Here is an 18147-nt window from a genome sequence, read left to right as displayed (position 1 = left end):
AAAATCAGGATCCCTCCATAGCCTGGCAAGAAACCAATAATCACCACTGAAGCCCAATCTCCATACAATTAATGGGAGTGGCCGGCCCCCTCTCCAAAGGCCTCCCATGATCTAACCGCCTCCACAGCAAGTGGTCATGTGGCATCGATTAGTACACCTTTTTAAAAACGTGAAGCTGAAAGAAGGGCTGATGTGGGAGAAGGTGAGTAGCCATCTTCGCTCACAGGCACAAAGCCTGGGGGCACTGGGGTTGCTGCCCCGATGCTTGAAGGGGGTGGTTGCAGAGTAGGGGGGTGACCACCCATGGCCTCGGCTTGTGTCTGTGTGCGTGTATGTGGGGGTGAGAGTGGGGGTGGGGGAGAGATGCATGTTTCAGTTCTGCCGTATCACCCCCTGGATCATGTGTTCCTATTCCTGACGCAAGCCCAGCCCAACTGCCCCACCGACCATCCGTAACTCCCACTGACCACGGAGGCCCCTGGCCGCACGGCTGAAGGCTATTGCTAATCGGGAATTGGCAGTCATAGTTCAATGAGTATTTCACACATCCCAAGTGGATTCCCGCGGGTAGGCGAGCCATGTAGCACGTGGGAGTTATTGCCTTGCATACCAATCAGACCGTGATGCCTGGATGCTGCAGGAGGCAACATCACGGACACAGCAGCCAACATCTGAGCACCCAGGGGCTGGGCCCCAGCACCGGGGACATTTCGGAGACCTGAGGGTGGGAATGTGCACCAAGGAGGGGACCAGCGCCCAGTCCAGGTAACGTTACATGTAGGTTTCTGGGGTACAGGGTAGGCAGGAATCCCCACAGTGACTGAGGGTGCATGGGCAGGGCATGTCAGATGACAGGAGAATGGAGGGGGGGGTGGGGAGGTGGGAGCAATGGCGCGTAGGAGCAATCGGGGAATGAGCGGAGGGGGCAACAATGATGGAACGGGGAGAGTGGGGAGGGGAGCAATGGAGGGGGGTGGGAAGCAATGCAGGAATGGGGGGGGTGGGGAGGCAATGGGGAACTTGGGGGTGCTGTAGGGATGAGGAGGGGTGCAGAAGATTCATCCAGGACTTCCATGTCCAAGGAGATGGGGATTGGGATTGGTGCTCGGCCCGCATTGAGGAAGGAAGTGCCAGAGGCGTCATATTGGTCGAGATCAGCGATTTTTAATAACTTACACGTGCGATGTTTAATCATTGACATGTGCCGGCACTGTCCCAATCCCCCGATGATGCCTCCTCAATCCCCCCAACCCACCAGACCCTCCGCCTACCCCTTCCCCCCACAATGCACCCAACCTCCTTCCCCGCTCCCTCCCCTCCACCCCCCTCCCCGGCCCCCGCCCCGTGCCCTCTCAATTATCCTCGAGCTAATTAGCTTTCTATGCTCTACCGTTGCATCTAGGGGTGTCCTCAGGGTGCGCATCAGAGGTGGAGGCAGCCTACTGCCTACCACGTCCAGTGGCCTTCGATGCCCCTGGCGGCCGTCCTCTGAGATCCCTGGGGCTGAAGTGGCACCAGAGAATTGATTGGCAGCACAGGCCCCGCCGTACAATCCTGTTTCTGCTTGCTGATTCCAAGTGCGCCGTTGTAGGTGGGGTGGGTCTCGGAGGAGCAGGTGGCCGTCATTGCCACTACATAGGGTGACTCCGGGTTGGCACCCAATGCCCCCGCCTCCTGGTCGGTGCCCATAGAGCCCTGGGGTTCAGCTCAGGTTGGAGGGGCTGCTGGACCGAACTCTGGCTGCTCCTGCATCATCTAGCTCTGCCAGCCTTGGTGGCACCCCAATGTCTGCAGCATGGTGTCAACGCCCACGGAGATGCTCTTCAGTAACTGGGGCATGCTCTGGAGTGCCTTGGCAATATCCACCTGCAACAGATACATCCCCCAGCGACCGGGGCATGCTCTACAGCGCCTAGTCTCTGCCCATCTGAGACTGGGGCATGTCCTGGAGCACCTCGGCTCTGCCCACATGGGACTTGGAGACCTCCCCTCGCAACCATGACGCGCTCTGGAGGGCCTCGGCAATTTCCACCTGAAATTGGGACATGCCCTGCAGTGCCTCTTTAAGGTAAACCTGGTACTGGGTCATGCCCCCCAGTGATTGCATCATGCTGTTGAGGTGCTCAGCCATGGCTGTGCCTTGGACAACTCCACTCATGCTGCCAACATCATGCACCAAGTTCTCCACTACGGTCACCAATATAGCAGTGTTGACCTCGGTGCCACGCACTGCCAGAGCCATATCCTGCGCCCGTAGTCTTGTGGACTCCACCAATTGGCTGTGGACCTGCTGGAATGTGGCTGACATTTTCATCTGAATATTATTGCCATACTCTAGCATCTGCATCCGCTCCGGGTAAACCTGGTCCAGAGGCTCAGCATCTGACTGAAACCCAGCTGGGTCCCGGGATCCTCTGACTGCTGTTTCGCCTGGGTGCCCCGGCCTCCACCTGATGTGAATCAGCAACTGTACGGTGCTTACAGAATATTTCCCAGAAGTCTGTCCACTATCATTGCCCACCAAGGTGCGTGTCTCTGCACTGGTGGAGGGTGGGGATGATAGCTGTGATGCATGCAAGGCAGCAGCCTCGGAGCTCTCCTCCAAGATGTTCCCATGGGAGGCGGGGGTGGTGAGGGTCCTGCGGGAGAATGGACATATGGTCCGTGGGAGGGATGGGTAATTTTGTATGGAATGAACAACTCACGTGTGACAAGTCATCTGGGTGGTGGTCAGTGGATCCTCACCTCTGCGCCGTACGTCAACCTCTACTTTGGCGACAGATCTGTCCTCGGCCACCCCTGCAGCCTCCAGGGCCCGTTTCTCATAGGGGGTAAGGACTCCGATGTCTGGCACTCCACCTCCTGTCTGGGCGCTCTCCTGTCTGCTGTGAGCCAACGTCTCCTGCAGGGACACAGAGAGGGGGCGTCGTTAGCCGCGCGCGGCATTCTTCACGGTGCTGGTGGGGCGGGATCATGAGATGGGCTCTATGGGGCAGGGGAGAGTATCGAGGAGGGATGGAGAGTACGGTGCAGGTGGGGAGCAGGGGGGAGGGATGGGGGTATGGGGGCTTGTGTGGACGGCACTTCTGGACATGGGTGGGCGAGGTATCAGGTGCATTCCCGTGGGGGGGGCGGGGTGGAGATCGGGGGTCCGGTGCCAACCCACCCATGCAGCCCGGTGGAGATCATTGATCTTCTTATGACACTGGGTGCCGGTCCTCCTGCTCACATTCCCCGAGCTGATGGCCACTGCCACTTCCTCTTAGGTGGCACTGGCTGCCCTGTGGCTGACCCTCCAAGACCCTCGGGGGAACAGGGTATCCCACCTGGGCTCGACAGCGTCCAATAATCTGCCCAGGTCAGCATCCCCGAATCATGGGGCTAGTCTTCTCGGAGGCATGGCTGGGAGCTGAGTGGGATCAGCTGTGCAGGAGCGGTTTAAGTGCTGCTCTCCCTCGTTAGCAGAGGGCTTGTGAGCCTGGTTCCAGCGAATCAGCCGGCAGGACATTCATTCCCGGCGTGAAACTGTGGGGCCGCGTTATGTGGACCAATTAATGCTTTATAGCAGTGACAGCCTTGCTAGCCCGAACGTCAGGAAGCTCGCATCAGTTCCCGCTCGCTACCACATTGAGAAAGCTTTAGGTTAAATCGCGCCCTGTGCATCTTACCTGTCATGTAGTTACTCCTAAATCGGTGAAAGCTTTGCGTTCAGTTCTTCCCCCTAAGCCCTTTCTGACAGCAACGCTCCTCCCACTTGTCCTGAGACCTGCCTAAAAGCTGCTGACATTCAATTGCAAAAGTAGACTTTAATGTGGCTGTCACTGGAGACAGGAATGTGAGTACAATTCGTCCAGCGGCTGGGTGTCCGTCGCTCAATGTTGTGGTTACCAGTAACTAGGTAACTGCAAAAGTATGAACATTTATATTTGGATATGAATAAGGGGATTGAAGGGCCAGACTATGAATGGAATGTGTCAAAAACACATGGATTATTTGTAGGAGGCAATTTTCTCCTTTGTGATTTCACAGGCTCAGGACATCAGAGCGGAAAATTGGCAAAGCCACTCAGCCAAGCAGAAATGGGAAATGGATAAAAAAGATCAACTTTCCATGCTGAAAAAAATATTGATGAATCCAAACTAAAGCAGTGTAATAAATAGCAGGAAACATGGCAGATTTCACCTCATCAACGTTTGGGGTGGTGTTATGCCAATTTGAGGGATCGGACATAAAGTCATGGACTGAGGCATCAGGAGACCCTTGACAATGTATCACCTGGAAGGCTGTTCTGAAAGATGGGTGCCACAGGTAGGAAGCTGGTGTCAGGTGTGGCTCAGTTGGGAGTGTGCTTGCCTCCATGTCAGAAGTTTGTGGGTTCAAGCCCTGCCCCAGAGACTTAGAACATAGAACATAGAACAGTACAGCACAGAACAGGCCCTTCGGCCCTCGATGTTGTGCCGAGCAATGATCACCCTACTCAAACCCACGTATCCACCCTATACCCGTAACCCAACAACTCCCCCCCCTTAACCTTACTATTAGGACACTACGGGCAATTTATCATGGCCAATCCACCTAACCCGCACATCTTTGGACTGTGGGAGGAAACCGGAGCACCCGGAGGAAACCCACGCACACACGGGGAGGACGTGCAGACTCCACACAGACAGTGACCCAGCCGGGAATCGAACCTGGGACCCTGGAGCTGTGAAACATTTATGCTAACCACCATGCTACTGTGCTGTCCGAATGTATAGCCTTGAACATATAGCCACGATTGCACTTAAATGGAGCACTGCACAAATATTGAGGGGCTGGTTTAGCACAGTGGGCTAAACAGCAGGCTTGTAATGCAGAACAATGCCAGCAGTGCGGGTTCAATTCCCGTACCAGCCTCCCAGAACATGCGGCAGAATATGGCGACTGGGGACTTTTCATAGTAACTTCATTGAAGCCTCCTTATGACAATAAGTGATTATTATTATTATATATTGTTATGGGCCAGGGTTTAGAGAGCCCCCAGTGTATCATGGAGTTTACCTGACCCACAACTTTGAATAGATTGTGGTTATGGGGAGCACAAGGGCCTACTCTGCAGGTGTGATGCAACAGAAATCTTTTAAATTAAAACAATGTTTATTTATGAAACCAGTTAACACTTTGTAAACATCTTAACAACTATCAACACCAATAAATCCCCAAAGAATACAATACTCTACAGATAACCCTTAATAAATTCCCAAACAACATCCAGAAGACAAAAGACCCTTTTTAACACAGCGATCAGGTTTAAATTCTCTACTGAGAGTAGTTAGCACTTTGAAATCATCCAAATGAACACACTTTAGCTTGTAGAGAGATCCATGCACATCTGCTGGCTTTCACTGCAGCTCCTCTCTCTGAAAACGAAACTAAAAAACACAGACACACCCAAGTTTTTCCTCAAAGGGAAACTGAAAAGCCGAGCCAAAGCTCAGCCCCACCCACCCTCTGACATCACTTTAGCCACTTGAGCAGACAAACATTTCTTAAAGTGACATTTCTATGACAATATGAAGCAAAATTAATGTGATGTATATAATGAGATGCTGATCTAAAGACGTTTAAAGTTTGACCTATTATTTCCAGTGATAGGTTCTCAGTGTAATGAGGAAATAGTGATTGCTTGAGGAACTTTCAAGAGGGATACGTGGCATAATTTCATTGGTTATCTTCTTGTTTTTCGTTATTTACAGCTGGTTGATGACTGGTCATTTTTGATGGTTAGTTTTTTAACCTTAGGGTGGACAGTTCCACTCCTGTTGTCCTGCTTGGCGTTAGTGTATTCTCTGCCTGCTGTTATATAAAAATATAACTTGAGATAATCATCAATGAGGCCGAGGTGGAGATGGTTGACAGCTTCACATTCCTAGGTGTGCATATCATTAACAATCTGTCCTGGTCCACCCATGTCGACACTACCACCAAGGAAGCATAACAGCGCATATACTTCCTCAGGAAACTAAGGAAACTCGGCATGTCCACATTGACTCTCACCAATTTTTACAGATGCATCATAGAAAGCATCCTCCCTGGCTACATCAAAGCCTGGTATGGCAACTACTTGGCCCAAGACTATAAGAAACTACAGAGTCGTGAACACAGCCCAGTCCATCATGCTAACCTGCCTCCCATCGTTAGCTCTTTTCTCACTCTACAGTTGCTGCCAGACCTGCTGAGATTTTCCAGCATTTTCTCTTTGGTTGCAGATTCCAGCATCCACAGTAATTGCTTTTATCCCATCCATTGTCTCTGTCTACACCTCCTGCTGCCTTGGGAAAGCGGGCAGCATAATCAAAGACCCCTCCCACCCAAGTTATTCTCTCTTCCAACCTCTTTCATCGGGCATAAGATACAAAGGTCTGAGAACACGCATAAACAGATTCAAAAACAGCTTCCCTGCTGTTACCAGACTCCTGAATGATCCTCTTATGGATTAAGCTGATCTCCCTACGCATCTTCTCTACTGTTGTAGCACTGTACACCGCATTCTTCACCTGATGTCTATTTCGATGTATTTACATTGTGTATGTATCACTTGTCCAATGTTTTTGCATGCATGGAACAATCTGTCTGGACTGTACCCAAAACAGTTCTTTTCGCTGTACCTCGGTACATGTGACAATCAATCCAAATGTAATCGAATACACAAAAGTGTCACAAGTTTCCATGTGTCATGAGATCCAAAAAGTGATGACAAAAAGTGATGACAAAAAGTGATGATCAAATTGCATGCCCAGATACAAGACTTCTAGAAATTCTGCAGATTGATTGAGTTGTGCATCAAAATGTGGTGGTGCTGTTCCTCTTTGATGGTAAAATGGCAAATACACTACAAGCTATTTTGCATCCTCTGCTGGCCATAGGATGCAACCACATTTGTGCAATATTAGTTTTTGCTTCTGCTGCCAAGTTAAGCGCCACCGTGTGGAAAAAATTCAAACGTGCTCCTGTCCAAGAGTCTGCTGACAGCTGTTGTGTTTAATTCTTTTAAAAATAATATGTAGCGAGGTCTTCACTCCTCCTGCGGAGCATTTAGAAGCACTCGTTTAGAAACACAGAATTGTCACGGTCTGATGGGCTTTTTGGCCCATCTTGTGAGCACCTGCTCTCTGAATGAGCAACTCACCTAGTGCTGTTCAGCTGCTTTTTTCCCTCGTAACCCTGAACATTCTTCTTTTATGGATCACAGTCTAATTTAGGAGCCACGTCTTATTTTCATTTCACCCCTCCCTCCCTGTTTTTTACAGCTGCTTCCAATTTCATGGTAATAATTGAGGGGGTGGATTTTGGGAAAGGGAGATTGGGAGGAGCGGGGGGGGGGGGGGGGGGGGGGAGAAAGACAAGAAAATCGTCACTGATTTACAAGGAAAACAAATGGAAAATTCTGAATGAAGCTCATTTGATCAGATTTGGCACCGCATTTGTAAAACCCTGGAGTCTTGACCAGGGATTTTCCAGCCACCTTCCCCTCCCCAAGGAGGGCAAGGCCAACAATCTAGTCCAATCTATTCAAATCGCCATTGACATCAGCGGGGTTGGTAGATTCCACCAGCATGAGGAGCTGGAAAATTCCAGCCTTCGTTAAACTGAATCTTGTTTTTTTCCCTATTCATTCATGAGATGTGGGAATTACTGACTAGGACAGCATCTATAGTCCTTCCGATTGCCCTCGAGAAGATGGTGGTGAGATGCTTTCTTGGATAGTACTGAATGGCTTCTTCGGTCATTTCAGTGGGCAGGCTGGATAAGGTGAACAGGTCTCCTTCCCTGAAGGAGATTATGCACGAGATGGGCTTTTACAACAATCCAGTAGTTTCATGGTTAATATTGTTATTATTCGTTTTTCATTTCAGACTTTCCACAGAAAAATACTTTTCACTGTACTTCGGTACATGTGACAATAAATCAAATCAAAATATTTAACTCATTGAATTTAAATTCTCCAGCTGCCAACGGTGGGATTTGAATTCATGTCTCCACATTATTAGCCCAGGTTTCTGGGTTATCAATTCAGTGATGTAACTACCAAGCTACTATTGGCTGGACGGCTGGTTTGTGATGCAACGCCAACAGCATGGGTTCAGTTCCTGTACCGGCTGATATAACAATGAAGGCCTTACCCTCTTGGCTTTGTACCTTATGAGGTGCAATGATCCTCTGGTGAAATCACCACCAGACAGCTCTTTCTCAAAGGGGAGAGCAGCCTATGGTCCCCTGGGACTCTGGTGACTTTTTCATAATCTTGACTGTGATAACAATGGGAATTATTATTAATGGAAATGTATAGTGTAATGATCAATGATCGAAGGCATTAAGACTTCTGTGACTGCTATCATTTGTAAAGGAAACAATATTTACTGTCTGACCATTTTCATTCATTAACTAGGTGTGCATATGTGGAACATGTTTACAGGAGTTTTAACATTTAAAGTCGTAGAGATTTACAGCATGGAAACAGGTCCTTTGGCCCAACTTATCCATGCCACCCCAGTTTTTACCACTAAGCTAGTCCCAATTGCCCGCATTTGGCCCATATCCATCTATACCCATCTTACCCAACTGTCCAAATACTTTTTAAAAGACAAAATTGTATCCGCCTCTACTACTGCCTCCGGCAGCTCATTCCAGACACTCACCACCCTCTGTGTGTCTCTCCCCCCTCACCTTAAACCTATGTGTTGATCTTTCTGAGGAAGGAGCTGTGCTCCGAAATCTAGTGATTCGAAACAAACCTGTTGGACTGTAACCTGGTGTTGTAAGACATCTTACTGACTTCAGGATGGAAAGTGTAGTGATCACAAAGACACTTGAAGTTCTTTTCATGAACTAAACTAATTTTATTTACACTACTTGATTTAGAGCTTGACACTTATTCCTATGATAAATAAATATATTATAAAACTACACACATTAACACTATCTCTATATTCTAACTACAATTATATTCTATCTTACTAGCTGTCTAATGCACTCTACTTTAGTCTCCTCTAAACTCTAATCTACCCTCTCCAGCTCACTCTCCCCGAAATCCAAGGGTCAGTGCAATTTATAGTACTGTCCCTTAGCTCCTTCTAGTGGCTAGTTTGCTGTAAGTTTGTATAATGTCACAACCTATGCCCTCTAATTTTAGACTCCCCTCTCTTTGGGAAAAGAGGTTTGGTGGGGTTACAGGAATAGGGCAGGAAGAGAGCTCTTGCAGAGGGTCGGTGCAAATTCGATGGGCCGAATGGCCCCCTTCCGCAATATAGGAATTCTATAGATTCAGGCTTTCAGCATTATCTTACGTAGGCTAACAGCAACAATTCCCACCACCTCCTTCACTGCTCGGCAAGGAGGTGTGTGTGTGTGTTTGGGGGGGGGGGGGGGGGGGGGGGTGTAAACGTTTGTAATTTTATTTTTATAAATTGAGAGTACCCAATTATTTTTTTTTTCCAATTAAGGGGAAATTTAGTGTGGCCAATCCACCTAACCTGCGCATCTTTGGGTTGTGCCCACGCAGACACGGGGTGAATGTGAAAACTCTACATAGACAGTGATCCGGGGCCGGGATTGAACCTGGCCCTCAGCACAGTAGGCAGCATTGCTAACGACTGGGACACTGTGCCGTCCCGGGGTGGGGGGGGGAGGTAAACAAACTCAATGACTGCTCCTGCCCTATTGCCTACTGGTTACAGTAAAGCAGCACCAGCACAGGAAGGAGATGCCAACAGGTATAGTATGATATTTTTCCAAGCTGGCGCTGGAGCATGACGACTTTCTGAGAGCTCTCACCCAGGCCCTTTTCGTTTATCACCGCTCCGACTTAATAAAACTCTTTTCCACTTCATATATTATAACCAATTACTTATTTGTCAATGTACTGTGTACTTCTTCACATTCACTGTAACTATCTACCATTCCTTTTTGTCTACTATGTACGTACTGCGTACATTTCCTTGGCCGCAGAAAAATACTTTTCACTGTATTTCGGTACATGTGACAATAAATCAAATTAATCAATCAATCACTGTGAATAGGCACAACTGAAGCCAAGGAAGTGACTGAAACTCCATTTAGACCAATGACCTCAATCTTCTTCAAGCAATAATTGCTGTGCACTTGTAATCTCAAAAGAAAAACATGCTTACTGTGCATTATGTAAATTCCTACCTTTGTGTGTCAAGTGTTGAGCAAAAAATGCAACGATGGTATCTGAGCAAATCTTGTACGTTCATTCCGAGAAGTGTAAGAATCCTGTGCAGATTACTTCAATTTCCTTTTCAGCCTGGCTTTCTGATACATGGTCATTGAGCAGCAGTACTCCAGTTCTCAATCTGTTCTCAATGTGAGACTTCCAACCGTGCACACATACCGCCTAATGTTGCCATGTCACTCTTGGTAACTGCATGGTTGATCTGATGTGTAAACAAACCCAGGAGGGAACAGACCGTAATCCAGGGCTTCATAATTGCACATCATTTTAATCCGTCTTCATCTATTTGCATGAAAGCATTGCCTTGTTGACCAAGTAATTGCAAATGCAGTCATTTTTACTCACCTTAAGTCTTAACGTATTTTTTAAAGTAACAAATTAAAAATAAATACTTTTTCTCCCATTTCTAACTGTTGCAGTGCCTCGGTTAGCTGTTCAACTACAGTGTCTTATTTTGATGAGGTTCAACAGTTTTAATAATCTGGCCATTAAATTGCTTCACCACTAGTTTTCTGACAAGAGCTGAAAAGGCTTTTTGTTAAAGCTAATCATCCCTTTGGTTAACAGGGCAATTGAAATACATGTATGTAACTACAGAACAGATCATAAAATTGGCATGCCTAATTTTGCATTGTTTTAAAGACCACTCACAGCTTGCAAGAAACTTAACTTGATCCAAATAATATTACAGAGGTCAGTGTTTTTAAATTGGAGAACGAACAAGAAAAGGAAACACAGAAGCGCAATAATAACGGTTATTCTGAATATAGATCCATTTAGGTTCCTTTTTTTTAAATGGAACTCAAAGAGAATTAAATTTATCTTATTTCCAATTTCTATTTGAAGCCTTTGCCAGAATTGGCATTTTACACTCCATCCATTGTGGAAAACTGCAATTTTTATATTTAGTTCACAAATTTCTCTATTTTGTTCCAAGTCATTAAATAAAAGGAATATCACTCACTTTACCTGTGTGAATGTGGAAATATTTATACACATACATCTTAATGTAAAGCTCTCCCGCACAGCTCACCTTCAACATTTCCCACTTAAAATATGTTCGCCTCATCTTGACAAGTCGACTGTCGTGGAACTGGCCTGCTGTGCCTCACATTAAGTGTCAAATGCTTCATCATGGTCACAAGCCACTGAATTATAGAAAGCTACATGATCATCTGGGAGATCAGATTGAAGCTCAGTCAGTCCTTACCCAATTTCCATGGATGTCTACTTTCCAGGAGTCACTGAATACTGACCAGGCAACACCATCCTGACTGGTTCTCCCTTTCCTAGCCTCAAGCCAATTTGAACATTCCCATCTTATCCCAGTTAATTCCTCCTTCCCAGTTACGAATCAGGTTCATCCTGATCCATTTGATTTAGGAAAGGACTTCTTATATTGCACTTTTCACATCCTCAGAATATCCCAAAGAGCTTTTCAGTCAATGAAGTATTTTTGAAGTGCAGTCACAGTAGTAAAGGAGGAAATGTGGCAGCCAATTTGCACAGAGCAATGTCCCACAAACAACAGTGTGATTGTGATCAGATCATAGGTGAGATTCTCTGGCCTTCTCGCAGCGCGTTTCGCGCGACGGGAGGCGGCCCACCCTTGGCCGGCAGCGGGATCTTCTGGTCCCGCCACTGTCAATGGGATTTCCCACTGAATCCACCCCACACTGCCAGGATACCCACAGTGGGAATATGCTGTCGGCAGGACTGGAAGATCCCATTGCGTGAACAGCCAGAGGATCTAGCCCCAAATGGTTTTTTTTGGTGAGGATGGTTGAGGGACAAATATTGGCCAGGACATTGGAGAGAACTCTAGTGTTCCCTAAAATAGTGTCATGGTATCTTTTCTGTTCACCTGAGAGGGTAGACTGGTTCAACAGTATAACATCTCATCCAAAAATCAGCAAATCCCAACAGTGAGGCACTTCCTGGAGTGTCAGCCTAGATGATTTGCACAATTCTCAAGCATGGGACCTGAATACACACCACCATGTAGCACTTTTACCTGCTGAGTCTTTGGGGCAGACGTACTTTCATTGCTTTGGCAAAAACCTATTTATGTACTTGGGCACATTACATGAATGTAGTTCATATCTAAGCTCCAAAACCTAGGACTTGGCTCCTCACTCTGCAACTGGGTCCTCTTCTTCTGACCCATAGACCATAATCAGTAAGAATAAACAACACCTCCTCCATGATAATCCTCAATACCGGGGCCCCACAAGGCTACGTACTTAGCACCCCTATTATACTCTCTATACATACACACACGACTTTGTGGCAAAATCTGGCTCCAACTCCATCTCACAGGTTTGCTGACGACACAACCATAGTGGGTCAGATCTTGAACAATGACGAGTCAGAATACAGGAGGGAGATAGAAAACCTAGTGGAGTGGTGCAGCAACAACAATCTCTCCCTCAATGCCAGGAAACCTAAAGAGCTGATCATTGACGTCAGGAAACAAAGTACTGTACCCCTGTCAGCATCAACGGGACCGAGATGGATGTGGTTGACAGCTTCAAATTCCTAGGTGTGCACATCACCAAAAATCGGTCCTGGTCCACCCACGTCGATGCCACCACCAAGAAAGCACAACAGCGCCAATACTTCCTCAGGAAACTAAGGAAATTCAGCATGTCTATACTGACTGTTACCAACTTTTACAGGTGCATTATAGAAAGCATCCTATCTGGCTGCATCACAGCCTGGTATGGCAACTGCTCAGCCCAAGACCGCAAGAAACTTCAGAGAGTATTGAACACAGCCCAGTACAACACACAAACCCACTTCCCATCCAATGACTATCTACTCCTTCCGCTGCCTGGAGAAAGCGGGCAAAATAATCAAAGAGCCCTCCCACCCGGCTTACTCACTCTTCCAACTTTTTCCATCGGGCAGGAGATACAGAAGCCAGACTCCTAAACAACCCTCTTATGGGCTGATCTGATTCAAACTACACGCCTGTATACTTCACCCAATGCTGGTGCCCCTTGTGTTAGGCATTTTCTTTTCCTGTACTAAGTGATCTGTTTGAGCTGCACGCAGAAAAATACTTTTCACTGTACCTCGGTACATGTGACAATAAACAAATCCAAATCCAAAACCAATAGGATACCTATAGTGCAGAAGGAGGCCATTCAGTCCATCAAGTCTGCAACATCCCTCCAAAAGAGCATTCTACCTAGGCACACTCCCCCGCAACTCTGCACATTGATCATAGGCAATCCACCTAACCTACACATCATATAATCATCATAGAATCCCTACCGTGCAGGAGGCCATTTGGCCCATCCGGTCTGCACCGGTCCTTGAAAAGCACACCCTACTTAAGCCTACATTTCCACCCTATCCCCATAACCCTTACCTATCCTTTTGGATACTTAGTGGCAATTTAGCATGGCCAATCCACCTAACCTTCTCATCTTTGGACTGTAGTGAGTTAACAATTTCACATTTTTACCAGCACACAGTTGCAGCAAAGCAAAACAATGTCCTTCCATCCAGTTAGCAACAGGGAAGGGGGGAACCTGCTGTCACAGATCTCAGAGCCAACGACTATACCGACATGATTAGAGACCAGGAAAGGAAAATAAATATTACAAACGCCAGGCTCAAAGGGGAAGCATGACTTCTCCATCACATGTCTTGCTAACAGCTTGTTAAAATCATAGAATTTTACAGCACAGAAGGCCATTCAAGCTGTTGTTTGAACTGCCCGATTCAGTCCACACCCTTGCCGTTTTCCCTTAACCCTACAATTTAGCCCTCTTCAATCACAAAGCTTCAGAAAGTTACAATGGTAATTGACTCCACACTGTCACATAAAGCCTTCCAGATCAAAACAACTCTGAAGAATTTTCTCCTCACACACACTTTCTGTTATTCTGGATCTGGTGGTGAGACTCACTCTCCGAGCACCTGGGAGGTGACTGAATGTGGGAAACAGTGAATTAACCAAACATGGTCAGTTTCTGAAAACTGCTAACATATACCATCATTGCCAGAACTGAATGCTGCAGAAATCTGTTTTAAGGAGGGGTAAAGTAACAGCTTGGTGTACAAGTACACAGGTCCCTACAGGCAGCAATTCAAGTAGGTAAGGTTGTATAGAAAGCACATGGAATGGTCTCCTTTAATGGCAGAAGTATAGAATATAAAAGTTAGGATATGATGCTGGAATTGTATAAAACACTGGTGAGGCCACAACAGGAGTATTGTGTGCAGTTCTGGTCACCACATCACAGGAAGAATGTAATTGCTCTGGAGAGGGTGCAGAGGAGGTTTAGAAGAATGTTGTCAGGCCTTGAAAAACATAGCTACGAGGAGATTGGATAGGTTGGGGTTATTTTCCTCGGAACAAAGAAGGGTGAGGGGTGACTTAATTGAGGTTTCCAAATTTTGAGGGGAAGTGATAGAGTGGACAGAATAAAATTGTTTCCCTTGATGGAGAATTCTGGAACCAGGGGACATAGACACATGTGGCAGAAGGTGTGGAGGACATGAGAAAGAACATTAGTTTACAGAAGGTACTGGAAGTCTGGAATTCGCTGTCCCAGGTTGGTGGTGGAGGCAGAGATCCTAAAACTATATTAAAAGTACCTTGATTTCCCTCTTAAACGCTGTTAGATACAGGGCTATGGACCGGGTGCAGGAACATGGGATTAGAAAGAGCACCTGGGTGTCCTCGGACTGGCATGGACAAGAGGGGCCGAATGGCCTCCTTACGTGCTGCAACATTTCTGTGATTCTATAATTCAGCCAGACTAACTTGGGCACTTTAAGTGCAATGCAGTAACTACAACCCTGCTGAGTTTTCAATCAAATTACATTTAACTGAATTTTCTTGTGTTAAAAAGTGACCTGGGCATTTAAAGTCTTTCTATGATTCGCCACTCAATATACATAATATAGATGAAATGAAAATCGCTTATTGTCACGAGTAGGCTTCAATGAAGTTACTGTGAAAAGCCCCTAGTCGCCACATTCCGGCGCCTGTCCGGGGAGGCTGGTACGGGAATCGAACCGTGCTGCTGGCCTGCTTGGTCTGCTTTAAAAGCCAGCGATTTAGCGCAGTGAGCTAAACCAGCCCCTGATGATTTATAGTTTACTATTGGGGGGGGGGGGGGGGTTGCTGAACTAATTACAAGCAAATCAGGACCAGAATTTAAGCTTAACGATATAGTCCAGTACAAAACTAGTTCTAAACTGGGATAAACAAAGGTGTCTAAAATGGAATTTTTGAAGTCTGCTGGAACAAAATTCAATTTCACACATTCTTGTGGGAAATACATATACATTGTGCTGAGTATAATCCAGTGGTAGTCACTGTCTCAATCAGGTCATGAGTTCAATCGGCAGTTTAATTTTCTTCATTCTTTCAAGGGATGTGGACATCCCTTACTGGGCCAGCCCTTATTGCCCATCCTTAATATTCCTCGAGAAGGTGGTGGTGCGCCCAGAGTTTTGACCCAGCAACAGTGAAAGAATAGCTTTGCAGTTCCAAGTCAGGATGTCTGTGGCTTGGATGGGAACTTGCAGGTGCTGGTGTTCCCATGTGTCTGCTGCCCTTGTCCTTCTAGGTGGTAGAGATTGCAAGTTTAGAAGGTGCTATTGAAGGAGCCTTGGTGAGTTGCTGCAGTGAATCTTGTAGATGACACACATTGCTGACACTGTCGTTGGCAGATAGAGTACCAATCATGTGCGCTGCTTTGTCCTGGGTGGCATTGAGCTTTGAGTGTTTAGGAGCTGCACTCATCCAGGTTAAATGGAGAGTGTTCCACCACACTCCTGAGGTGCGCCTTGTAAATGGTGGACAGGCTTTAAGGAGTCAGGTGAATGATTCATGAAAAACATAGCACGTAATCTATTCTGGCACTCCACTTCAGTACTGAGGGAATGCTACATTGTCAGTGGTAGCATCTTCCAGATGAGATGTTAAATCAGCTTTTCTGGCTAGGTGTTAAACAATCTAAGGCACTATTTCGAAGAGGAGCCGGGCTATTTTCCCTGGTGTCCTGGACAATACTTATCCCTCAACTAATATAATTAAAATAAATGATCTTGTTATTATCATCTGCATATTCCCTATAAGTGACTACACTCAAAATGGGACATCCAGAGGTCATGAAAGGGACTAAATAAATGCAAGTCTTTTTCTTCTTCAATAGAAATACTTCGGAACACATTTACTATTGCACACTCGGTAGTTACAACATTGCACAAACGTAGTAGAAACATTGTAGAACTGCAGCACATTCTGACATGAACTGGTAGTATAACTGCTTGGTATACACATGCTTATGTAGATATGGAAAAAATAAATGATGGTGATAATGATGTGGCAAACAGGAGTAAACTGTGAATAATCAACATAACCAATGACATCACCCACCTCTCAATTAATCTTTGGTCACCAACTGTTGATGGATTTTGTAGCTGTGGGGATACAGCACCCGGCTGTATACACATTCACGCACAGGTTAAGTGCCATAATCTCTCATTTGTTTAAATGAAAATGTGTAACTGAATACAATCAAATTTCATTTTGTATAATCATTTAGAGAACAGATACTATCCACATTATTACCATTCTTTTCACAATCTTCACATTTATTCTAGCTTGTATGGAACTAAGAGGCATTCTGCTTAAAAATAACAAATAAGCCTAAAAAAACGCAGTGCAATAAACTGCGGGAGTGATTTTCAGCCCGCGATCACTGTCATGGAGAGAACAGTGACACGGGCAGAAAATCCGGAGAATTGAGTTCCCCCGATTTTCCCTGCCCGTTGCCTGCAGTTCCACCCTGTGCTGGGGGTAGTGTCGGGGCAGGCCCTTGTGAGAGGCCACTTGGTGGGGGGGGGGGGGGGGGTTGGTTCCATATATGTGTGTTGGGCGGGTGGAACTTTCAGGCACTGCCAGGGTGACGGAATAAACCACACACCCACTCGTCTTTTCTTTTCGTTAAAGAGTCTCAAAATCTGGAGTGAAAATTGGTCTGTGCAAGGAAGAACTACACGTAAACCAGTTTTGAGCCTGACACTTTGAAAGAAATATGTGAAGATTCCACCCTACATGGATTTTTTTTTAAATAATGAAATAATTTGGTCAATATATTTAAGCACAGTTCTCTGAACACTGTCAATATTTCCTCACAGAAATTACTTGGAACTCTGGCATTACATTATATTGTAAATAGCGCACAGTGCTGTTCAAGGTATTCCTGAAAGCTCTGAATTAATTGGAGAAAATTTACAAAGAATCAGGATTTATATCTCATCTTTCATGACCTCAGGACGACCCAAAGTATTTCAAGACCGACAAAGTACATTTGAAGTGCAATCGCTGGAGTATTGAAGGGAATGTTTCTGTAGGAATTCACCATTCCCACTTAACATGGGCAGTAAGTAGCCTGCACTAAGCAAAAAGGTGCTAACCATCTGGTATTGCCAAAGGTGTCAACTGAAAGTTCTACAAATGCAGAATATTTTGACCAATTCAACTAAGTTCTTACCTAGAACTTGTGCATTTTAAAACACTCTGCTGATTTCAGCTACATCAGATCTTAAAGCAGATTCAATCAGTTGTTAAGTGATATGATTCTGAATAGAACTCAGATTTCCTGTTTTGTTTTCAATAACCTTTTTGTATCTACTGTCCACCAAACATTGTAGACAAGTCATCTCAACACTAATCCACCCACTATAAGAAATCAGAACCATCTACTGTAAAGGTTCAAATAACACTGGTGAAGCATTTGGTTCTTCTCCTGTAGGTTATCCTTGTAAAGCATTCCAACCCTGTGATTTTTTTTAAAAAACAGAGCCACATCATTCAACAGCAAAGCTCTGTGTATTAGACAATATGTTCAGGAGGGCTAGCTGCTATTGAAGCAGTGAAATGC

General features: G+C 45.9%; 1 protein-coding gene across 8 annotated transcripts in view; it reads right to left on the bottom strand.

Moving 5' to 3' along the window:
* LOC119968391 overlaps positions 1 to 10436 on the bottom strand; it is a 153486-nt gene extending 143050 nt beyond the window's left edge. For 6 of the 8 annotated variants that reach the window (XM_038801188.1, XM_038801193.1, XM_038801192.1 and 3 more), the window contains exon 1: positions 10192 to 10436. The gene's annotated coding sequence lies outside the window, so the exon portion shown is untranslated. Of the gene's footprint in view, positions 1 to 2705; positions 2903 to 10191 lie in introns of all 8 variants that reach the window. The other 2 variants (XM_038801189.1, XM_038801190.1) reach the window with 2 other exon arrangements.
* Positions 10437 to 18147: the final 7711 nt, after the last annotated feature.

This window comes from Scyliorhinus canicula, chromosome 1 (genome assembly GCF_902713615.1).
Source record: "Scyliorhinus canicula chromosome 1, sScyCan1.1, whole genome shotgun sequence".
NCBI lineage: Eukaryota > Metazoa > Chordata > Chondrichthyes > Carcharhiniformes > Scyliorhinidae > Scyliorhinus > Scyliorhinus canicula.
Note: the sequence above shows the minus strand (reverse complement) of the source record. Positions and strands in the feature narration are given on the sequence as shown.